At 40.4% G+C, this 24,920-nt stretch overlaps 1 protein-coding gene across 1 annotated transcript in view; it reads right to left on the bottom strand.

The window, feature by feature from the left end:
- hs2st1a (heparan sulfate 2-O-sulfotransferase 1a) overlaps window positions 1–24,920 on the bottom strand; it is a 55,226-nt gene that overhangs the window by 29,184 nt on the left and 1,122 nt on the right. The window lies entirely within an intron of this gene.

The following is a 24,920-nucleotide window of genomic DNA, read 5'->3' as shown; positions in this document are numbered from 1 at the left end:
AAATAGCACTTTATAATATTGTACTTCATAAAAACAAAGTAATAACATCATTTACTAGAAGGTAAATTAAAACGTTTTGCCACATTTTTTGCTTCCAATCAACAGACATACAGATAGATATACAGTACATGGAGACGGTCACAACTCCACAGTAAGCTGCAGTACTAATAATAATAATAAGTAATAAGTCATTCATTGCAGAGGATAAATATTATCTGCTTATGAATATTGTTATTTTATCTCTCTACATGTGTTGCTACACTGCCTTGTTCAAATATATGTTGCTTGAAGGGTTATAACACAGAGACACCGATGCCATCCGTTTGCCCATCTATTGAGTTTTGCATTGTTTGTTAGCATTAAGCAGAACGCACTTTCCTAAATGTTGTTGTTTTCAATAGAAAACATGTAGTTGTCTTTGTATCATGTTTAGTTTGACAGTAAACTTAAACTAGGAGTTGCAATGAACAGCTTGAATCCTTTTGCAATGACGAGCTCGATGCCTTTGTTTGAGGAACTGTTTGTTATCCGCCAAACTGCTGCTTGTTGCGAAATTATTTGAGTTGTGTTCACTACCACCCTCCACAGTTACGGTTCCACCGCCCCCCTAAACACTGTGCTTGGTTAAAGCCAGCCCCAAAAATGAAAAAATATACGACACAATTATGTGATATAATACAGCCCAATAACATAACATATACATTAAACACGGTCACATACCAGTTCGCCTTCTGAACTCAACATTAGGATGAGTTAGGAGAAAGTGTACATTCTGCTATATGCAACTCACGCTCTCATCTTTTTCTTCGAACTAACTGACAAACTAACCTCGCTGTGCGCCACTCAATGCGACCCTCAAATACAACAGCAGTGGGCACAGTCACCCAAATATGAAATGCTCAGCAGCATTACATACATAGTAATATTACAGTACAATCATGTGTGTAGAAGGGTATATTATTTTTTAACACAATCATGAACTTAAATTCACAGCAATTAGAAATTGTTATATGGTGAAATTTTATTTTTGTTATGCTTCTTATTCTGCTTCAAGCTGTTTGTCACTCCCAGTTGAAGTTCACTGACACAAACTGACAAAAGAGAAAATGTACAACCGAACCATATAATTTCGTCTAATGGAAGTTTGCTATCTTAGAACACCATAGACAGGCTAAACAACTGCTACTTTACTTTCTACACACGGCGCAGCAACACGTACGAACAGAGCATACAACAAAACTCCCAATGCCATACAAAAAGAAGTGTTTAAAAATTTGCCCCATAGCAGAGGCATGAATGATGAATCCCGATTATGGCGAGGGAACACTATTCTATGCAAAGGTCAACTGACGGACATTTTTTTTTTTTTTTTTTTTAAATGACTTTATCCTGTTGACAGATGCAGCATGCTGGTAACAAGAGCATATTGGTTGGGGAAAACATTCATTTCATTTTGGTAAGACAAGAGACAAAGCTGGTCTTGTCAGTGCTGACTGACAACACTGTTGGAGTGTTCATGTGGTTGCCGGTTCAGGCCTGGAGACCACAATTACTTAATTGAGGGTCATAAAGGACAAAGATGCTATTGTAGTTGTTTTTGTAATGCCCTCTTTCGAGTTAAAAGTCTCCTAAGGGGACGCTTTGGCTGAGTTGCTCTGCAAGGTTCATGAACTACAAAAGTATCTTGACTTCGGGGTGCCCCAACTTATGAGTTTCGAGCCATCACTTGCTCGATTTTTTTGCTTTGTGTTGCGAGCCAAAATTGGAGTGACAGTACTAGTGACTTTCATATACGCACGCTCGAGTAAAGTTGAAAAAAGGGAGTAATTAAGCTATTGCGCATGCGGCCCATCAATAATTGTTGGTCCAAATGCAAGACGTGTTTCTCGACTAATGATAAGAATCCCGGTGAGGCGGAGATGATAATCATTCCGCTTATACCTGTCATTTCCTCCTCTAATACGTCTTTTGTCCGATCGAAGCTGCCCGACAGGCGAGCCAATAGCAACTGGGAAAACAGAAATAGATTGTGTGCGCGTGTGTCTGTGTGAGAGAAAGAGTGTGTGTGTGTGAGTGTATGTATCATGTGAGTATGTAAGAGTGTGAGAGTGTATGGGTGAGTGAGTGACTTTGACTGTGTGAGAGTGCACAAGTGTGTGTGCGTGTGAGTCTAGGTGTGAGTGTGTGTGATGTTAGAGAGTGAGAGCGAAAGTGCACGTGAGAGTGTGTTTATCAAGGTGAATTATTATACATACCGTAGTGTTCACGTTGGATGTCGACCGTTAAGCAGCACTGCCTAAATGACAAACACTGTTCAACGGCTGAATGGCATTGCCATTCATTTCGACGGGGTAAATCGATTGAGTTACCACTCGAACTTGGTCACGGAACAAATTGGATCCAAATATTTTCTTCACGTAAAACCGGTCCGTGGCAGAAAAATGGTTGCTTGCTGTCTGTAAGGGAGAAGAGGACAGCCACATCGAGTCTCGCTGATCAGAAACAAGCCATCAGATGAGATTATGGCGCAATTTACACAGATGGCAGATTCTATCACTCCCGGTGCGAGCTAAGTAAAGGCGGGTGTGACAAGTTGTGCAGCAGGACAGGGGCTGAACACAATGTTGGCAAAGACGCTCCATGACTAAGCAGCAGGAATTAGCCAGCACTTTTGGGACGCATTTGTGTTTGAAAGGAAAGTGAAAATATCAGGCTTTGAGTTGAGCTATTAAATGGAGGAGGAAGCGATGCCATCGCCGCAGCCTGGAGCATGCGCCCAGTTAAGACTGTGTAAACTTGAAGGGGAGAAACATTGAGCGGTGGGCAGTGTATTTAGTTTGCGGGCCTTCAGTAGGGACTTAAATCTACTGTGCCTTTGAATACCACTACTATCACAACGCGATGATCAAAACCATCAATACTGCAGTATACACAAATGCAAAAGCACGAAACTGTGTCACCTGCATCATCGAGAGCAGTTCAGAATCAATATTAATATAATAACATGACTTAAAAAGTTTTTATATTTTGTTAGCCAAATCCGCTATATGTGGAATGTCACGTGGCCAAACCCGGAAAACAGGTTAGCTGACTTTTTGTGTGTGCTAGTCTAATGAGCATGACTATGGTTTGAGTACATTATTGTTTGAATCTCAACTTGTTGTCTTCTTTAATGGTTGGTGACTTCGGCCAAAAGTTAAATACATGGAAATCAATCATTTATACAAATATGATATATGCGAACACGAACAAAGCCTAAACATCGAATGTTGTCCTCTTTGGTGGCTCTGTGGTGATGTGTTAAAAAATAAAGAAAAAGAAGGCATTGTAGATGTTTTAAGCACACACAGCCCCCATCGCCATTCACCCGAACCGGGAGGAAGTGCTTAGACCCGTTTTGCCAAATGCGGAGGTTAGGGTGCGCGTATATTGGATAGCATGATTGCCAATGTAGAGAAGAATCCAGTTGCCTCAATTCAACCGTTGTGGATTACCATGACCTGGATGACTGAGATTCTACACAGGCATAAAGAAGCAAACACATGGGTATTTTTTTTTATTGATATTGTGAAAATAAGTTCAGAGGACTTGGGCATTTATGCTATTAGACTGTTATGTAGTTACTACTATATTGCATAAATTTTCAGCTTATATTAAAAATTTTATTTAAATTGTGGTCATTATTTTGCAGGGTTTTCAAACTTACATGAAAAGCTGTTGTTATTAAGTTAAAAATGATTCAGGAAATGATACTATTAGGCTAGCAATTTAATTGTAATTCAGTGGTATCTTGACCAATGTGTGCCCCAACTTCCGAGTTTTTCGAGCCGATAAGTCCCATTTCGACGAAAATAGAGCCACGCCTACCAGCAGACTGCCTATCACGGCATTGTTTGATGTTGCTTTCCCTAACTCCGCAAACACCAAACAACTCCCATGCAAAAACCGTCGAAAAAAAGGTTTTATCGACTAAACCGACAAGTGCCACGCACATTTTATAGCAGCTAGCGTCATCTACTTAAAACCCATTCACGAGCCCATACGACTTGATGTCATCACAAACTCATTACGTACATCCTCAAAAATGTCTGCAGCCATGATTTCTCACTAACCCCTGGTAATGTAGTTTCAATTATGCTGTAAAGTGAGTGTAAAATATGACTTTCAACTGTATTGCCTATGGTTAATCGCATGAAACCGCCCAAAAGAGATGACGTCACGAAACCCATCGGTCAGATTGGCGTTAGTAACCACGTCTGCAGATTTTACAAGGAAGCATTCGCCGATGTTGGTTGCAATCAAAATCACCTGGTTTTGATTTTCATTTAGAAAACACAATACATACCATGTCAGTGTAATATTATAATTCTGCGAAAATTTTAGAACTGTCTGTTTTTATCGATTTTTTTTTCTTGGAGTTGTCTGGTTTTGTGATGAAATCACAAAAAGTTTTTTTTTCAACAAACTTTTTTTTTTTTCCAACGAACTTTTTCTTTCAACGAACGATTTTTTTTCCAAATTAGCCTCTTAATTGCTGAATTTATATGAACTTAGAAAACACTCAAATGTTTTTAGCTTTAACCTGGGAAAACTCAATTTAAAAAATGGAGACATCAACTTGTGCATCAGAATTAGAGGTGCAGCAATTAATCAATGAATTGACAATTAATCGATTATGAAATGAATCGACCCCGAATTTGATCATCTATTAATCATTTAGAGCCATTGTTAAATTAAAATTGTCCATATCCTTGCAATTTCAGCTTCTCAACAGTAAAAACTCTCAAATGGTTGTAGTGCTCTATTAAAGAAGACTAATTATCTTTGTGTTTATTCAAAATAAGACATTTGTAAAAATCTGCTTTTATTTTGGTAAAGCATGATCAGAATGTTTGCCTTTTTTCTGCCATGATAACGGACCAAACCAGAAACGGAATCATAAGCAATTTATGTTTGCCCATTTTCTGCACTATTACGAACAATGTCCTGTTTTATTTCAGTAAAGGGACGGAAATGAAAACAAGTTTAATTCTGATTCATCGATTCATCCAAAACGTAATCCACAGATGAAGTGAATATTAAAATCACTGTTAGTTGCAACCCCATTTTGAACTCTTCAAATATTCGATTTGGATTGTGAATATGGGTCAGTGGTTTTGATTGCATTTAGGTGAGCAGAGAACACAAATGAAACACAATCGTCATCTTTCCAAGCAGCTCTGGTTTGCTCCAAATAAACGGTGTTTGCATAACAACTCAGATGCGGTAGCAAGGTACAACCCACAAACGTGATGCTCCCCCCTCGCTCGCTGCCTCTCAGCCCCGTAAGAGATGATTAATAATGTATATACAGGAGTCGGGGGGGAAACATGGCACTCTATTAGAATGAGCAGACAGCGGCTATTCATGGAGTTAATGATGAGTAGGAGAGACACGCTGCAGAATGAGAAGCCACTTGTAGAGAACAGCGTAACATCAAAAGCACTCAAATTGTTATCATCACCTCATCGCTTGCCATCACGCTCTACATCTACTTTTTCGCGTCTTATCGAATTGAGCATCGCCACGCGAGCAATCGAGTAAAGATGCTGCGGAGGAGTATGTGGAGTTATAGTGTGATACTGGATCGATTTCCACTCCCAAGACGCTCATTGCCCCAACTGAGCCCTCCTTTCCCATTAACCCAAAGCGATGGCAAGTTGTGTGGGGTCATGGGTATGGGTATTTTCAATGTCTTTCTGTCTCCAAAGTGTTCTCTGTCAATTGACTGTCTGTTGTCGTACTAGAGCGGCTCCAACTCCCCGAGACAAATTCCTTGTGTGTTTTTGACATACTTGGCAAATAAAGATGATTCTGATTCTGATTATTATTACTACTGTACAATTATTAACAATAATAGATTGATTAATTACAAAATATAATGTGTACACATATCAGATAATAAATTATATAACAATTATAAATAATTGTAATGATATAATTCATAAACATGAATACATTAAACTAAATATAAAATTAATAAATACTGTATATAACAATATTAGGTAACTAATACAAATAATTTAATTATTAATTATTTTTTAAATTTATATATGAACATAAATAAATATATACAAGAATAATTAATAACATCATTCAAATAAAATAATGTACAGCAACAAAAGAGATCTTCTGTGTCTTTCACCCGGTTAAATAAAGGTTAAATACAAAAATAAAATATTATTATTTCGAATAAAATAATAGATATTCATTAATTACACAATATAATTCAGTAAACCCCCGCTATATCGAGGTTCACGCTTCGCGGTCGCGCTAGATTGCTTTTTTTTTTTTTTTAAAACCACTTAAGGCAATTGATAGTACAGGTAGTCTCTCCGGGTTGCAAACACCTTATTCTTTGTACTGTATGTGTTATAAATTTTGATATGTTCGCCATTTTTTTATCCATTGCTCTTGCACTCGCTTTCTCTCTCTCTCTCTCTCTCTCTCTCTCTCTCTCTCAATATATTCTGTGTTTAAATGTGTGTGTATTGTTTTAAAAGTGTGTGTTTATGTGTGTTTATAAGTGTTTCTGTCCCAGTCAGCTTTAGAATAGATTTTAAAGTTCTGCTACTGGTCTATAAATCACTAAATAGTTTTGGTCCCGAATACATGAAAGAAATGCTAATGGGATATATACCAGTAGGGCTCTGAGATCGACAGACTGAGGTCAAATAGTGGAGCGCAGAGTCCAAAGCAAACATTTAGCTGTTATGCTGCAAACAAATGGAATAAGTTGCCAACAGAAGTGACGTCAGCCCCAAGTGTGAATGTATTTAAATCCAGGTTAAAAACGCTGCTTTTTTCTCATGCTTTTTAGAGCATTTCCACTTTTAAATATTGCTTGCACTGTACGCTGATTTAATTGTACTTTTATTTTATTTTTTTCACTTTGTTTTAAATGTTTATAAGCTATTTCTTTCTTTGTTTTTAAATGTTTTTAATTATGTAAAGCACATTGAATTACCTTGCGTATGAAATGCACTATATAAATAAATTTGCGTTGCTTTGTTTTGCTTTATCGCGGGGTTCTGGAACGTACCCCCCGCAATGGAGGGGGTGTTTACTGTATACAAAAATAAATGTCATAATAATAAATATAACAATTATATTTATATAAATATATATTATAATTAATGGCGGCACGGTGAAGACTTTTGTCCATAGAGTGCATACTTTCATATTTGATACATAAGCCTCCGGAGGATTAGTCTTGCAGAGTCCTAAATAAGTCGATTCTCTGCATAGGGCGAAATGGGGATGGTCACAATATTGATCCCGGGGCAGCGCCAGTATATTGCCAATCAGTCTGTGGAAGAAAAAAAAAAAAAAAGCTCAATCAATGAGTGTCTTCACTGATGGAGCAGAAATCGATGGAAGGAAGAAAAAAATAATAAAACAAACAAGAGGGAAAAAGGGCCCCCTCAATCAGTGAGGGGAGAGACAACATTTCCATTGAGGATTTGGATTAGAAGTGTTACAGGAAAAGAAAACAGCTTTAGGGCAATTTGTGGGCTAACATGGGTAAAGTAGAATGTTTCCATCCTTTTTGGTGAAATCGCTCAGGGAAAAGCTTCATGCCTGCTTTCTTTATTCCATCCATTGTGAGTGCTTGTAATTTTCTCCAGTCGTGGCCTGAAAATGTTTGTGTGCGGCAATAAAAGAATTAAAATCATCTCTTTCATTTCCATCCCAGCTCCCCCTTTTTCGACTTACATTACATTACATACATTGAGAGCATTTCATTTTGGAATCCCAGCTGCAGGATGTTTTTAGATACTCATCCATTGGGGTTAGTAAGACACAAGACGGATGCAAATACTATACCGTTGTACTGAATTACAAGCCGTCATTTGATTTTTTTCTGCGAGGCAAAAAATTTAGCAATTTAGGTACTGTAATGCCCTCGCGTGTGGGCAAGGACAGTCACCGATGCACATACCACCCTTTCCTGAACAGGACAGGATAAATACAACTGAAAAATGAGGACACTTGCAAGGAGCTGTAGGCCACAACTCGCAGACGAACCCGGCCACCCCGACTGCAGCTCCTGATGTCACACACTAGGCAATGCCCCTTAAAGGAACACATCCAACACATGGATGCAGTCCAGAAATAATTGACGCGTTTTATGATTGCCTACAGATGCCACAAGATGGTGACAAATCACTACTTTTTTATTAGGCAGGCTGTTTGCCTGTTTAAATGAAGCTCCTCCCCTCACTCCAACATAATCCCTCGACCCCGAGATGCCGAAAGATTGTGCCAAAGCAATACTCTTATATCAGATAGGGCTTTGGGCTGAGCAAAAACACGTTAGGTTCCCCATAAAATTCACAAATACGTGAATTCGCAAACAGAAAATTGCGAACAGGTAGGGCAACACTGTATTATAGTGTAAACAGTGATTACACTTAAAAAAATAATAATTCTTTATATTCTCTTTTATTGTGTTTTATTATGTTTTTTAATACAGTGCTATTTTCTTCTTTATTAAAAGCATAACAAAAACGTTTTTGTTTTGTTTGGGGAGGCCGAAAAGAATGAATGGCATTTGTGTTCATTTCAATTGGGAAAAATTATTAGCTTTAAAGGTAAATTGAGTTACGAGCCTGGCTTTGGAACAAATTCAACTCTGAAGTCAAGGTAAAAGGAGAATGTATGCAAATGAAGACGCTGGTTCCACCGACTCCCGCGGGAGCTGCATGAGCGCGCCATCATTAGAAGTTCATATCAGATGCGGGTTTATCTCCATTTGATGAGGAGCTGATTAGGGTGGAAGAGGTGAATGAAAAAAAGCAATCTCAGCAGGGAGGAAAAGTGGAAACAGACACCTGCTGTCGCGTATTTACAACAGCGAGCGTCATCATCTGTCAAAAAGCCGCAGGCTTACATGGCACGGTGTGAGCCTCGGCGAGTCCTGTATTGAGCCTGTAGCTTTTGTCTTCGTTAAAAAAAAAAAAAAAGTGTGGGGATTCAGGGCATATTTGTGCAACAGTCTAGTAAAAATGGGAAAGTTTTTGTGTTTTATAGAAAGTTTCACAGACAGACTGAAAACAATGGAGAGTGAACCCCTGCCTAGTCAGTTCGCTATTTACAAATTCACTGATTCACAGTCTGAAAGAAGTTCTATTTTGAATATCGGTCTGTGCCTCTGTACACGTCAAACTGCTTTTAAATAAGGCAATGAAGCCAAAACTGCAATAAAAAGTATTGAATAACTTGCTTCTATTTCCATTTTTCCCATGACCTCACGACGGTACCGACCGGCTTATTGAAGAGAAACAAGCACAGAGCACACCTACATTCAACGTAATGGTGAGTGGTATTTTTGTTACAGGTGTGCCTTGACTTACAAGTTGCATTTTCTTTCTGTGACCACGCTCGTAACTTAAATCACTCCTATCTCAAATCAACATTGCCCATTGAAATAATAATATATTTTTTTAAAAGCCATTAATGTGTTCCAGCTCCCTCAAAAAACACCAATACATTTTTGTAACATGTTTTTAATAATAAAAGTAGCACTCTAAAAAAGTATTGTACTCTACAGAACATACGGTAATAACATAAATAGAATGTAAGGAATTGATCCGCTTTTGTAAAATGTTTTTCTTTTAATTCAGTAGACATTGTGCTGCCCCTTTGGATGTTCACGTTGCCCACCAAGGCGCAGTATAATGCTACAAATCATTCATTCATACATACATGCGTACATACATACATATTGCCACTATCAGGTGGAAACAAGTGTTGAAAAAGGGTTGCTCTCTTTGACAATGCAGTGTTAATGGCAAAAAAAAAAAAAAAAAAAAAAAGAAACATTGTGGAAGCCAGAAAAAGGAAAGGGTGAAAAGTCACTTTAGCACTTAGGCTCCAGTTTCACTCCTGGCATTTCTTTCTCACGTTATCTACGCCGTCGCCAACCATACTGTTTTTTTTTTTTCAATTATCAGCTGTCAATCAAGCTTCCCGACACGTGCATGCTATAAATACAGGCCAGCGAGATTTTGGTGCAAGGTGAGAGGAGTCCATTGTCGAACAGGAGAGTGAGCTCACTGAGCTGCCACCTCTGGCCAAGAGTGACATAAGCAAGATGATGAATGAAAGAGAGGGGACAGAAAGGAGGAAAGGGGGTGTGCAAGGGTTGGGGAGATGCCAGCCAAGAGGAGTGACGGCTACTATTAGAGAAGGGGTGTTGCAAGCGGGTGGGGGGGTGCAGGCTGTCCGTAACACTCTGATTAGGGTGTCTGTCATCCCTGCCGCAGGAGCCGCCAAATGCAGTAGCAGTGGGAGGACTTGCTGCCTTTTGCACCACATTGCACAAAAAGCACACACCCCGTCAAACAAAGAGCACGCCGGTCACCATAAATCATGGGTGTCAAACCTATATTCATCACGGGCCACATCATAGGTAAAGATACCCTCAGGGGGCCAGTATTAATGGTGAAATCACATACTGTGTTCCTCTGCTATATCACGGTTCATTGTTTGTGTCCATACGATCATTTTTCATGTTTGTTTTTTTTTACAGCATACTTAATGTAATACCCACTGCGTACTGTAAGAGAACAAAATGCAAAACATTTAAAAATTAAATATTTTCCTTTTATTACAGTGCCAACATCAATAGTTTATCTTGCTTGTATAATGTAATGGTTGCTTATTGATTATTTGCATTATTTTGTGCTGACTATCATCTTTCTGTGCAGGCCCAACTAGGACAAGGGTTGAAAACTAGCATTAGCTATAAGCCTTCCGGACAACGCATCAGTTGCAAATTTCACTCTGTATCTATGTTTCCTGGACACCTGTTCAGACTGTATATGCTACCCTTGGGACAAATTCTTCAGAACTTTTAATTTTGACTATCATAGCTATGTAGATGACACAGAGTTATATCTAGCACTGTCTCCAGATGACGACAGTTCAATTGAGGTGTTGTGTCACTGTGTAAAACAGACAAATAACTGGATGAGCCAAAACTTTCTTCAATTAAACCACAACAAAATTGAGATAATTGTTTTTGTCCATAAAGAAAATAGGATTGCTGTTAGTAAATACCTGGAGTCACTCACTTTAAAAAACAAAAAACAAGTCCGAAACCTTGGTGTAGTGATAGATTCCGACCTGACTTTCAATAATCATATTAAATCAATTGCTAAAACTGCCTTCTACCATCTGAAGAACATATCCAGAGTGAAGGCTTGCATGTCCCAAGCAGACCAGGAGAAGCTCATCCATGCTTTTATCTCAAATAGAGTTGACCATTGTAATGGTCTTCTGACTGGACTCCCCCAAGAGAGCATTAAAAAGCTGCAGCTCATTCTGAATGCTGTCGCTCGGGTTCTGACCAGAACAAAGAGGTCAGAGTATATTACTCCAATTCTGAAGTCTCTACACTGGCTCCTAGTCAGCTTTAGAATTTATTTTAAAGTTCTTCTACTGGACTATAACTCACTAAATTGTTTAGGTCCTGAATACATGAAAGAAATGCTAATGGAATATAAACCCAGGAGGGCTCTGAGATCTACAGAGTCAGGTCAAATAGTGGAGCACTGAGTCCAAAGCAAACATGGTGATGCAGCATTTAGCTGTTATGTTGCACACAAATGGAGTAAGTTGGCAACAGAAGTGACATCAGCCCCAAATGTGTATGTTTTTAAATCCAGATTAAAAACTGTTCTTTTTTCTCAGAATTTTCACAATCAAAATCATCTTTATTTGCCAAGTATGTCAAAAACACACAAGGAATTCGTCTCCGGTAGTTGGAGCCGCTATAGTATGACAACAGACAGCCATTTGACAAAGAATACCTTTGAGACATAAAAACACAGTACAGAGAGTCACTGAGCAATGAAAGGTTACCAGTAATGTGGTAATGCTTTTTTTTATGTGGCAATACATTTTTCTGTGGTAATATTTTTTTTTTGTGGGGGGGGGGGGGGGGGGGGGGCAATTGTGCAAATGATGCAGAGTCCTCAAGCAATTTAGAGCAGTTTGAAATGACTAATAGAGCAATAGTCTGGTACATTGACCATTGTGCAAATGGCACAGAGACTTCAAGAAATTTAAGCAGTTTAAAGTAGTGCGATAATCTGGAAGAGTGTCAATTGTGCATATGGTGCAGCTACTTCTCAAGCACATAAGTGGCGAGTATTGATCAACGACAGATCTGCAAATAGTGCAGAGTGGCAAGACTACTATAGTGAGTGCACGAATAATGTATAATTGGCCCGACAGAGATGTGACAACAAGCTCAAGACAAAATTGGCAGTATGTTACAATGGAATTGTAAGTTAACTGTTTAAGAAGTTTAAGAAGTTAATGGCAAGACTGTAGAAGCTGTTGGAATGTCTGCTAGTTTTGAACAGGATCCTCGCGTAGGTCCCCGTGCCGTCGAGGTGTTCTAGGATGAAGTGCAGTCCCATGTTGACTGCGTCATCCACAGACCTGTTTGCTCGGTAGGCAAACTGCAGGGCGTCCAGTAGGGGACCTGTGACGCTCTTGTGGTGGTCCAGCACCAGGCGTTCAAAGGACTTCTTGTCCACAGATGTCAGGGCGATAGGCCTATAGTCATTCAGATGCCAGAATGTAGGTTTTTTGGGGACTGGGATACTGCTGGAGTGTTTGAAACAGGATGGTACAACACACAGTTCCAGAGATCTATTGATGATCTGTGTGAAGACTGGAGCGAGCTGGTCCGTGCAGACTTTGAGGCAGGATGGGAACACAAGGTCTGGGCCCTGCCGCTTTGTTGTTCTTTTGTTGTTTGAAGATTCGTCTCACATCGTCTTTGTGGATGGTCAACGCAGGAGGGGGAGTCAGAGGTGTGATGGTGGTCAGTGGTGCGGCTGGGTGGGTGTGGGGTGTGAAAGTGTCCTTTTCAAATCAGCAGTAGAAGGTGTTCAAGTCGTCAGCTAGGCCTTTATTGTTCCCTCCATGGTCGCTTGTAGTCGGTTAGCGATTGGTTAATCACGCCAGACTGACATAGGTAAACTGTTTTTCTATCTTTTCTGCATAATTTTGTGAAGTTAATTTGTTTAGCCAGCTGTTTTTTCTAGCGCTCTATTCCCACATCGATACCCGTCCTCTTTAGCCTGCCGAAGTGCTTAAGTTTTGCAGTGAACCACGGCTTGTTGTTATTGAACGTGCGAAATGCCGTTGTTGGTACACACATATCTTCATAGAAACTGATATAGGATGGAACAGTGTCCGTATATTCATCCAGGCTGCCAGTTGAAGTTTCAAAGGCACTCCAGTCTGTGCAGTCTAAACAGTCTTGTTCTACCTTTGCTTCATTGGTCCACTTCTTCACTGTTTTCACCACAGGCTTCGCACATTTTCAGTAAGTTATTTTCTGTATGTTGGTATTAAGTGAAATAAGCAGTGATCAGACGAGCCCAGAGCTTTGCGGGGGATCGCACGGTATGCGTCTTTTATCGTGGTATAGCAGTGGTCTAGAATGTTGTTTTCCCTGTTAAGACAGTCCATGTGCTGCTTGTATTTAGGGAGTTCCTGGTTGAGTCCTTGAGACTAATGAGGGGTGAATCTGGGTGCTTTTTTTTCAAGTTCGTTTACTTGTTCAGTGAGCGTTAACAGTATGGTATTTATGTTAGCTTGAGGAGGAATATAGACATCCACGAGTAGAATGCCTTAAGGCCTCTGTATACTCCCACGGTTGCGTGGCCAACAACACTCGCATTGCATCACGTGACCGATCAATTGGCCCGCGCGGCCCCTCTGCGTAGCTTGACGCGCACACGGCAAAAAAATAGTTGCTGCGCGTAGAATGCCGCGGGGCTCATGTCTCCTGATTGGTCCGTTTTAGTCACATGCTGTGATGATGTAATCAGCGTTCCTCCCGGTTCCGCATAGCACCTATGCCACCACCTGCTCGATCGATTTTACAGCATAATTAAACGAATCATCTGGTCATCTAGCTGCATTTGTCCTAGCAGACTCTGTTCCACGGTCGCCATTGTTTTTGTTTTGTTCCTTGTTACGGAAAGTAAAGGAAAAACGGCAACCACAAAATGCAGAGGAAACTCCACACTGTGGCGACCTAGCCAATACCAGCCGTAGCGACACCCCCGACTTGGAGGAGAACTGCAGCACACTTTCAAAACAGCGTGCATGGGTTGCGCTCGAGTATAAAGGCAAACTGCGTGCGGGATAGCCGTATTACGGCACCATCGTGGACGCGTTCACAAAGCCATGTCTCCGTGAACCACAGGGCGGCGGAACGTCCAAAGCCCTTACTGGTCTTTGTGAGAAGGGTTTTGTTGGGTAGGGAGCGTAGATTTGCGAGGTGAATCGATGGGAGCGGCATTCAGAATCCTCTCTTACAGAGCTTGACCTGCGCTCCGGCTCGTTTCCCTCTGTGGCGTCGCTTTCGCCTCCATGCGCCGTAGACCGCGGCCGCCGTGCCGGTGAGTAAGGCAGAGAAAAAAACTGAGCGGTTTTGTGAAATGTTTCGCAAGTCTTTCCTTGTGTAAGTGAGTTGCGTAATGTCTCCAAAGACAAACAAAAAACACAGAAACATTGACAATTTTAGCGAGCACGTAACTGAGGCGACCACACAGTTAGGCGCCATATAATTTTAAATAATTTTAGAGCATTTCCACTTTTAAATGATATTTATTGCAATGTACGCTCTTTTAATTGTACATTTATTTTCCCTCTTTGTTTTAAATGTTTATATGCTGTTTTTTTTCTTTGTTTTAAAATGCTTTTAATCATGTAAAGCACATTGAGTTACGTTGTGTATGAAATGCTCTATATCAGTGATTCCCAACCAGTGTGCTCTTCTTGTGTGCCGTGGGAAAATATCAAATTTCACTTAATTGGTCAAAATATTATTTATTTACAGCAAATAATGTGTATTTGTTCATCTATCTATGGCAGAGGCATATCAAGACAGACAGAACAAATAAATGCTCTTCTCTTAGATGTCAGAACGTGTACAATTGACTTGTGTATCCACTTTTTGTGACATTTTTGTTTGTGGATGTGCTGTGAGATTTTTCAAATGTAATATATGTGCCTTGACTCAATAAAGGTTGGGAATCACTGCTCTATATAAATAAATTTGCTTTGCTTTGCTAAACTGTATCGTCCCTAATCAAATAAAGTCTATTAATTCATTCATTCATTCTTTTTGGGGGGAAATTTGCATTGCAGACCATTGCCGCAGTAACAACTGACCAGTGTGAATTATTATGCTATTAAAAATGAAAAAAACACTAATAATGGCATTTTTCATTGCTTTACCCTCATCCTAAGAGCCCGGGAAAGACTGTTTGAATCTTGCTGGAAGTTGCATTAGTACTGCACTATTTCTTTTACATATGACTAGCGATAACGTCTGCTAGCCAGAAACTGAGCTGCACTGCATTTACAGACTAGGCGTGAAACCATCACACTTTTTGTCCGCTACCTAATATGTTCTATGTAGTGATTCCAATAATTTCCCCATCATATTACACAACTGCCCATGCATTTGGTTATCATTTGTTCTGCTTAGTTTTGTACAGAAGTCCAATTAAAAAATGAGGTAAGCTTTCGCATGCCACATAAAATGATGTGGATGGCCTGCGGGTCTTGAGTTTTACACCTGCGCAATAAATCCTTGGCTCCCCCAATCAAAGCCTGCTTCTAACAATACTGCAGTAGCGTGGCGTAACCGTTAACGCGCCACTGCGTCGCAACTCTATCGCTGACACTTACACGCATCGCCACAGTGGGCTCCCCTCCATTAGCAGCTCCTCCGGTATGTTTCAAAAGAGTGACAGAGCTAATCTGGGCTACTGGCTGCTTAAAGTAGCAGATGCCAACGTGCAGAGTGGAAGCAAATGACTCGTGCAGGCTTTACAGCCCTCGGGGAAGACGTGAGGTGTCACGGAGAGGTCAAAGCAAACTGAAGAAACTGAATCCATAGAGAGGCTAGGAAAATGATATTAACAACTACAGAATGCAATTTCTGAAGAAATTGACACTGAAATGAAATGCTGTGGAATTAACTGAATTGTTCAAATGTTGAAATGTAAAATGTGAGACTTCAAGTTGGAAGGTTTGAATCAGTCAAGAAATGTAGAATTAGCAGGTAAAAATCGAAAAATTGGGAATTTTATTGAGAAAATGTGGAAATTTAGGGAATGTGATAAATCATGCCATATATGTCCTGAATGGGCTAAACAGGTTGACGTTGGAATGGCTTCAATCAGTCGAGAAATGTGGAATGTGATAAATCGTTCCATATTTCCTGAATAAACTGAACATTTTGAATTTGAAATGGTTTGAATCAGTCGAGAAATGTAGAAGGAAGAGGCCACATAAAAACTTTTGAAGAATAATTTTACCTCTCCCACACACTTTCAAACTTTTAAACTTAAAAAAATACACTCCTTAAACACATTGCAAACATATTAGAACGCACAAAAAATTGCAAGCATAAAACGTTTACAAAATGCTGTACGTATTATATAGGCGAGGTCGGCTGGGGGCGGGGGGGGGGACGGGGGGCGTGTGACGTCTGCGAGTCTGCGTGAGTGTCTGGGTGTGAACTGTGGCTGACAGCAGCTCCTGTGTGAGTGTGCTCATTGTCTTTATCTGTTTCACTGCATTCAATAAACAGCTGAAAATGCAATGGCATTATAGCATACATACAATTGCTTGTGTACATGTTTTGTAACATTATTGTTTGGTGGTGTGCTGTGTTATTTCTCAGATTTAAAATATGTGCCTTGGCTCAATAAAGGTTGGGAAACACTTTCTTTCTTTTTTTTTGAATCACAGGATTCACTGGAGGCAGCAATGATTTTCTTTTCCTGTGAAAATTTCTGCCTCGGGTCCTTTGGCTCACACAACAAGAGTAGCCAGCAGAACTGAGTCCAATTCCAACCCGAGCCGCGGTGCGGCAGACTGTGACAAATAATAATAAAAAAAAAGCTTTCCAATCTTGTGTCACGTCTGCATACCCGTCCGTCACTCCACTGAATTAGACACAACTCGTAAAGATGTCTGTGTCAGGAGGAAATGCATATCTCCACGCAACAGATTGGAAATTGGATTCCTGTGAGGTTGAAAAGCCGCCAGCAGATAAAAAAGTGGCGATAATGAGGGAGAAAGTATCAATAGTTTTGACGAGAGTTCTCATATGGCCTGAAGGGCATTAGGATGAAGAGTCCATCCATCCATCCATTTTCAACACCGCTTATCCTGGTTAGGGTCGCGGGACGCTGGAGCCTATCCCAGCTGACTTCGGGCGAAAGGCGGACTACACCCTGAACTGGTCGCCAGTCAGTCGCAGGGCACATATAGACACGGACAACCATTCGCACTCACATTCACACCGTCACTGAGTGGGAACTGAACCCACGCTGCCTGCACCAAAGTCAGGCGAGTGTACCACTACACCATCAGTGACCTGGATGAAGAGTCATATGCTCTCATTACAGGTTACAGAGGTCAAATATGTGACAGCTTAATACGTAATAATTCATTTTACACGACTAGAATGAACAGACCCATCTTTGGACATGGTGAAATGTGGGGAATACATGATTTGTTTTTGTCATTGTCATATCACTTTTCTTTCTGTTACAGTTACCTAGCGACAATTAAAAAAAAAAAAAAAAAGCGACAAGCAACATTAATTCTTGCTAATAAACAAACAGCATAAATAATTGTATTCTTGTGGACAAAATAGGAGCCAGTTGGAAAGCAATCATTCGCGCTGAACATTGCCGAAGACATTGTGCCCATTAATTACAAAAGCAATTAATTATCCACGTTGAAAACCTTTGAGGTATGAGGTATGTGCCACCATGTAGAAAATAATTTGCTGAGGCCGCCTTGCCTCGCCTGTACAAATCTACATGGGATAACAGCGTAAACACACTTATTTATTAACTTATTATGCATTTAATTATACTTATTAACCTTATACAGTACGCGTGAGCTGAGCTTTGCAGTTTGATGGCTCATTTTATGATTATTGAATATTTTTGAAATGTTCATTTATTGTTTTTACATGTACTGTACGTTTTGACAAAAGGGACATTTTTCCAAAAGGAAGCAACAAAAGGTTTTCATTTATTTATATGATTTTTGTGAAAGATGGTGCAAGTTAATGCTTGTTTGGTATCAAGGAAAAAAACTAAAGGTACAAATTGTTTTGAATAATGTAATTTGCATTTTAATTATGCAAAAGGAGAAAAAAAAAGTTTCAAATTGGAAGTTAGTTGGATTTGAAATTTTTTGAATAGTAGGCCACAGTGTAATAGTGGTACCTTGACTTACAAGTTTCCCAACTAACAACTTTTTCCAATTACAAACTGTCGCTTTGCTGATTTTTTGGGGTTTGCGTGGCGACGAGAAAGGTTTTGGTAATATAGCATCCATCCATCCATTTTCTGTATCGCTTTATCCTCACAAGGGTCGCGGCCATGCTGGAGCCTATCCCAGCTCTCTTCGGGCAGGAGGCGGGGTACACCCTGAACTGGTCGCCAGGCAATCGCAGGGCACATAGAAAGAAATAACCTTTCGCGCACACATTCACATCTAAGGGCAATTTAGAGTTTTCAATCAACCTACCATGCATGTTTTTGGGATGTAGGAGGAAACCGGAGTACCCGGAGAAAACCCACGCAGGCACGGGGAGAACATGCAAACTCCACACAGGCGGGCCGGGATTTGAACCCAGGTCCTCAGAAATGTGAGGCAGATGTGCTAACCAGTCGACGACCGTGTCACCGTAATATAGCATGTCCAAAAAAAAAGTTGTCTTTCGTGTATGCTGTGCATAGGATCGGGGAAAGTTGAGCATCTCCTTTTTTCCCTCCCTACTTCCCTTAGCCTTCGCCTCCTGCCCCTCCCAACTCAGAAGACCCCACCATCCACGCTAACCTCTACCCTCCCTCCACCTCTCCCTTCCTCCCCTCCATTCCTGGGTTAAGTGTCATGGCCCTGTGTTTCAAATTGTTTTTCTTTGTGTTACAGTGTCTGGGTGAGCAAAGGTGGGCGTTGACATCGGTGACGCACCTGTCGTGCATTGTAATCATCAGCCTTTTTAGGGGGCACCGTGACAGTGTGTGGGCGTCGGAATATTCACTCGTTTTGCCCCGTGTTTGCCGCCGTTCTGAGCGCTGTCAAAAGTTAGGTTCTATATGATTATACCACACGGACCTTTTGTCGTGTCTCCCTGCGTTATCTGTTTTTTGATTCTCTCTGTTGGTGAGTCCTTTTAGTTTCGTATGTCTCGCCATCACATGCGCTGTCATTGAATTAAAATTGTTCGGACCTCTTTCCTAGAGTCTCTTTTTTGGGATCTGCCCTTACGGCATTGCCGTCCGTGACATCAAGCTATTCCAATACATGTCTGTACTGAACGAAATCAGTCATTTCCCTCAAACACTTATTGACATGTATTTATTCATTAAAGACAATTCAACAATAAGGTTACTACTACTACTAGCTAAACTACTAACTTTTCTTTCGACATTGGCTCGAGAATGCTTCGATGTGCGGGTTGAACAAAAACACGAAAGCTGAGTCCTAGGTGTCCCTGTAAATATGCACATCAATTGTAAACATTTGAATGATCCAAATGAAAACTTTCATCCTCATCATACATCCTTTTTCTTGCTCCCTCGCTCCTCCATACAAGGAGTATGTATTGTATATGTATTCATCTATTGGTCCCTTCTCTCCATCCATTTCCCACCCCCGCCGCCAACACTTTCCATTCAACTTGTCCAGGTTGCAGGAGAATACACACAGGCTTTCCCTCTCTCACTTCCTTGACTCCTTTGTCACGGACTTCAGTGGGGACCGAATCGTGAATTAGCACTGAGGACCTTCGGTCCGAATACACATCATATGAAAAGGTTTTTCCCATCGATCTATTTGCACCCCTGCGGGACAGGCGATGTGTTGTGACAATGCACAGTGATCAACTCTCTTGTGTTAGGGTTAACATCTATTACATTGTTCTACATCCAAAATACGCTAATAAATGAGTGCCACCACCTGCTCAACTTGCTCCAGACCATATTGCTCAACTTTCCGCATCGCCACCATATTGAATCAATTATCCACCATAGCTAATATGGTGCACTTTTATGCTAGCTATAATGCCCAATTTTGCAGCTCATACTGTGATTTTTAAAATAGTTTCTTAGCAACTAGGGGTGGTTCAACTTCCCTCCATGCTTAACTTACCCCAGCTTCCTACCAGTGAAACAGGTTTTGCAAAAAAAACTCACTTTTCCATCTCCCGCTTAGTTACCGCACTGCAGCTTTTACCACCACCAGACATGTGTGAATCTTTTCTCAAGGTTAGCTTTAAAATAAAGCGGCTGAACCGAGTTGCTGTTAAAGCAAGCACAGGACCCGGAGAAAGTTGCCACGGAACATTGTGTCGTTGCCGCAAAGGCAGTCTATGTTGCCGTCGAGGCAGCCGATAAGCAGCCGCAGAGAACTACTGTCAGAATAATGGATGACGCCCACAGCGGGACGCACAGCTGCATGGCAGCATCATTGTGATGCAGGAGACTCCTCGGCCAAACCTCGGGAGCGCGATTAGCTTGGAAGCAAATCGCAGCTTGTCTGCCCTGCAGGGAAGGCTCTAAATGGGTGGAAATGGTGCAACCTTCGTGGCCGCCAACAGGATTGCACGCTGGGACGAGCGGTCGTAGCAGCTCGCCCAAAATTAACTCTTGCAATATGTTTTTTTTTTTTTTTTTTTTTAATCGTAAATAGATGTCAATAGTGATTAGACTCTATGCTAATACAAAGGTGCCTTGAGATACGAGTGACTCGACTAATACAAACAGTGCAGCAACATGTAGACAAAATAACAGTCATATATTCTTTATCCTATGTGAAGTATAATATTACTAATATTAGTGCTGTGCTGATGAGCTGTGAGGAGTTTATCTCAATAAACAGTTTATCTGTCCGTCTGGTGTATACTGCCCCCAGGTGGCCAAGGCCTGCACAACAGAATGAGCAGCACAATTGAAGGAGAAAGTGTGACAAAAACTGTTTAATTCTTTTTAATGGTATTTAATTATTTCATGACTCCATGTTTTTATAATAGGGCTGCTGGAGCCTATCCCAGCTATCTTCGGGCGAGAGGCGGGGTACACCCTGAACCGGTCGCCAGCCAATCGCAGGGCACATAGAAACAAACAACCATTCGGACTCACATTCACACCTACGGGCAATTTAGAGTCTTCAATCAACCTACCACTCATGTATGTGGGATGTGGGAGGAAACCAGAGTGCCCGGAGAAAAGCCACACAGGCACTGGGAGAACATGCGAACTCCCCACAGGCGGGGCCGGGATTTAAACCCCGCTCCCCAGAACTGTGAGGCAGATGTGCTAACCAGTTGCCCACCGTGCCGGGGGCTTTAAATGTAATTAATTTTAAAAAATGTTTACATTTTTTTTTTTTATTAAAAACATGTACATAAATTACAGATTTTTACAATTTTTTTTTTTTTTACACAATGCGGTGGTTGGAGGTAAATATGTATTCATTGTGATAGCGATAAGAGCTATGAGAAGATGAAGCATTATTTTATTGAATCGATAATTGACATTGATTCCAGACAATGAAATGGGCACCTGTTTTCTTCACCACTGTTAGTGTTTCATTGATGGGATGGAACGGCAGAAGGGGCATCAGCAGGTGGTCACCTGACCATCAAGCTGAGGCTGGCTGTCAGCTGGATGCCTCCAGAAATCCTCTGTCACAACTATTTGGCCACGCAGCAAATAATTTGGAGCTCCAACATGCAGACGTGTGCTCCATCCTGTCATCCATCATGGAGTTTTTCCCCCCCCCCTTTCTTTCTTTGCAAAGTTGACAAATTTGAAAAATAATGGGAAGTTTAGAGGAAAGGCTTTTCCCGCTCTCTCTCTGTGTGTGTGTGCGTGTCCATCCCAGCCAATATTTTGGACTCTCCAGCTACTTAGCGGGGACTTTAAGAGAGTATTCAATTAAAAAGGGCAGTTAATCATTTTGATCACAACTTCGACACGATAAAATAAAACCTAATCTCGCTTATTGTTTCAGCCTTTCATCCATTCAATCATTTCTTATGCAACGAATCATTTGAAAGTAGTCAAAATCCCCACAACCGCTTCTCAAAGTGTGTTTGTACATTTGACGAAGACGCTCAGTAACTTCCACTCACAAGTTTACAACCCAGGCTAAACTTAGCTCCTCGCCCACATACAAAGATCTTCAAAACAGGCCAAAAAAACACAGGAAATGTCGCATCTTGGGGGGGGGGGAAATAAACATTTGCTTTGGTAACCCAATAAAAATGACCATGTGACCTATTTAATTCCATGAATGGTCAGAAGAGCACACCTGTCCTTACCCTGCTATGTCCTTGCCATGCTGGCGGACTTATGAAATGTTGGAAAACCCGGCAAAAGGACCCCTGAAGTGGCAGCCAAACCCTTGGGGCGTCTGCTGTTCCTTAAAATCCGCCACAGTGGAAGCATCAGAGAGATAATCCTGCAGTGTCCCAGATCTTTATTGGTTCTGGCTGGACCCCTAATGGGAGGTGGTAGGGAGATTTGAACGCAGTGTCTGCTAACTTTCAATTGGATGTGTCTGAGATGATGATGATAGCATACCCACATGTGAAAAATAATTACTAACTACACTATTATTAAAAATGGGAAATATATAATTTTCTATGAAGTAATCCTAACTATTCACAGGGGATGAGGATCGCGAATAGCAAAAGAATGTGATTGATTGACAGCCACTTAAAATGTTTATGTTAATATGAAGTTCAAACCACAAATATACCCTAAACTATGATCCCAAAACACTTTCTTTCAATCTCATTATATATTACCCTTAAAAATGAATGGATCGAAGATTATTTGATTTCACTTTTTAATAGCCACTTGGAAGAGCAAAAACATACACATGCAGCAAAAATTCTGTTCTGATGCTAACAAACCAGGCTAAACTTAGCTCCTTCCCGACATACAAAGATTTGAAAGCAGTTGAGATGTATCACTTTAACATACGTCCAAGGCAACAATGTACAGCCTTGAGATACAAGTTCAATTCGTTCTGTGACCACGCTCGTAACTCAAATCAGCCATCCCTATTTGAATATATGGAAATGCCTTCAATCCCTTTCAGCCTCTACAAAGAAACCAACAACAACAAAAATTGTTTTAATAAGGAAAATAGCACTAGTATATCTATTTATAAATCATATACAGTAGTAATAACATCATTAAATAGAATATAAAGAATTAAAAAGTTTGTGCATCATGATTAATTGCATTTTTTCTGCCCCCCCCCCCCCCCCCCCCCCCTTCCCCACCAGTATCTATCATACAGCCAGGGAGACACAAACGAAGACTTTCACAACTACTGCAAGTGACTCGATAAGCTGCAGTAATATTAGCTGTTTTTCGCAGAGGATAAAGAAAATGTACTTTTAGGTACAGTATTGTTATATTTTATCTCTACATATGTTGCTGCACTGTTTGTGTTCAAATATCCGGTTAAAAGTTAAGTTTAAGTCACTTGTATCTTGAGGCACCACCGTAGTCACTATTCTATGAATGGCACTATAATCTGATTATAGTAATTGTTTTGCTTCCCTATTCATTGGATTGGTTTGCAGGTTCACAAAGTCACATATTAGCATTAGCAGTTATGATAACTATCCTGTGTTCCAGTTTCAAGACTTCCAAGGCCACACAACCAGATGTCTGTCTGGTTGCTATGCCAACACATTGCTTTGACTACATGAGTGTGTGAGTTTGGGCACATATATATATATATATATTTTTTTTTTTTTTTTTTTTTTTAATGCACCCATAGACGTGTTAATTGATAAGTCGTCACTGCAGAACAGGTTATTTTTGATCAGAACATTTTTAAATTTGGATTTAGAATGGATCTAAACATTTTGTTGTCTTTGAGACTGGTACACAGACCAAATTTAAGAATCACTTTGAGTGATTGTATTTTTTGATTATATGCTGTGATTATGTTATTGTATTATATTATATGCATGACTGTATAAATGTGAATTCAATTTTGCAGACTTTTACCAAGACACAGATGGTTCATGTATTAGTCTGCTATTTGCCCTTACTAGTGGGAAAACTACTACTGTTATTAGTGACACAAAACTGTGCACTAGTTGACAAATGGGTGCGACTAGTACTACCAGTGATATAAAATTCTACTACTGGCTCAAGAGCCATACGGGTAGCACGCAGACGTCAACTTAGCGCACAGTTTTTCCTCACTAGTAACATGCAATTGTCCTATTAGTATGCTAAAGGTGTCCTACTACTGTGGAGAAAAGTCATAGAGAAGTGGAACATTTTTTATTTGTAAGACAGAGTTGCTCTAATAATGTGGCTTAGTCATGTGACTAGTGAGCTGAATTGTTTTACTAGGGAGGACAAAGAGTGTACTAGTGCAACGATCTTGAAAGATATTGAATAAATGCTCAAACAGCGCTTCATAGCTAAATAGAGGTACAGTTTCGTTCAAATCCATCATTTCCAAGGGAACAAAATGTTGTAAAGATCCTACATAGACACAAAAGAGATCAATGTGCCTGAAATTGTGAAAGTAATTTTTTTCATGTTCACTTTAAAACGCTGCCAAATGCACAATCTGGATGAGATCCAGATGGAACGTGGTAGAGCATTACAGCTTCTGACCCTGCACATTTCACTCTCACTAATGGTTGTGTTGTTTCTATATTGTTAATAGCATGTATATATGTGAATATTGCTCTTGTGACACTTTCATTTCCCTCATGGAATGAATATTCTGTCAACAGTGGATATTAAAAAATCTGCACACACCCA

Source organism: Phycodurus eques, chromosome 13 (genome assembly GCF_024500275.1).
Source record: "Phycodurus eques isolate BA_2022a chromosome 13, UOR_Pequ_1.1, whole genome shotgun sequence".
Taxonomy (NCBI): domain Eukaryota; kingdom Metazoa; phylum Chordata; class Actinopteri; order Syngnathiformes; family Syngnathidae; genus Phycodurus; species Phycodurus eques.
This window is presented reverse-complemented; position numbering and strand designations above follow the sequence as displayed.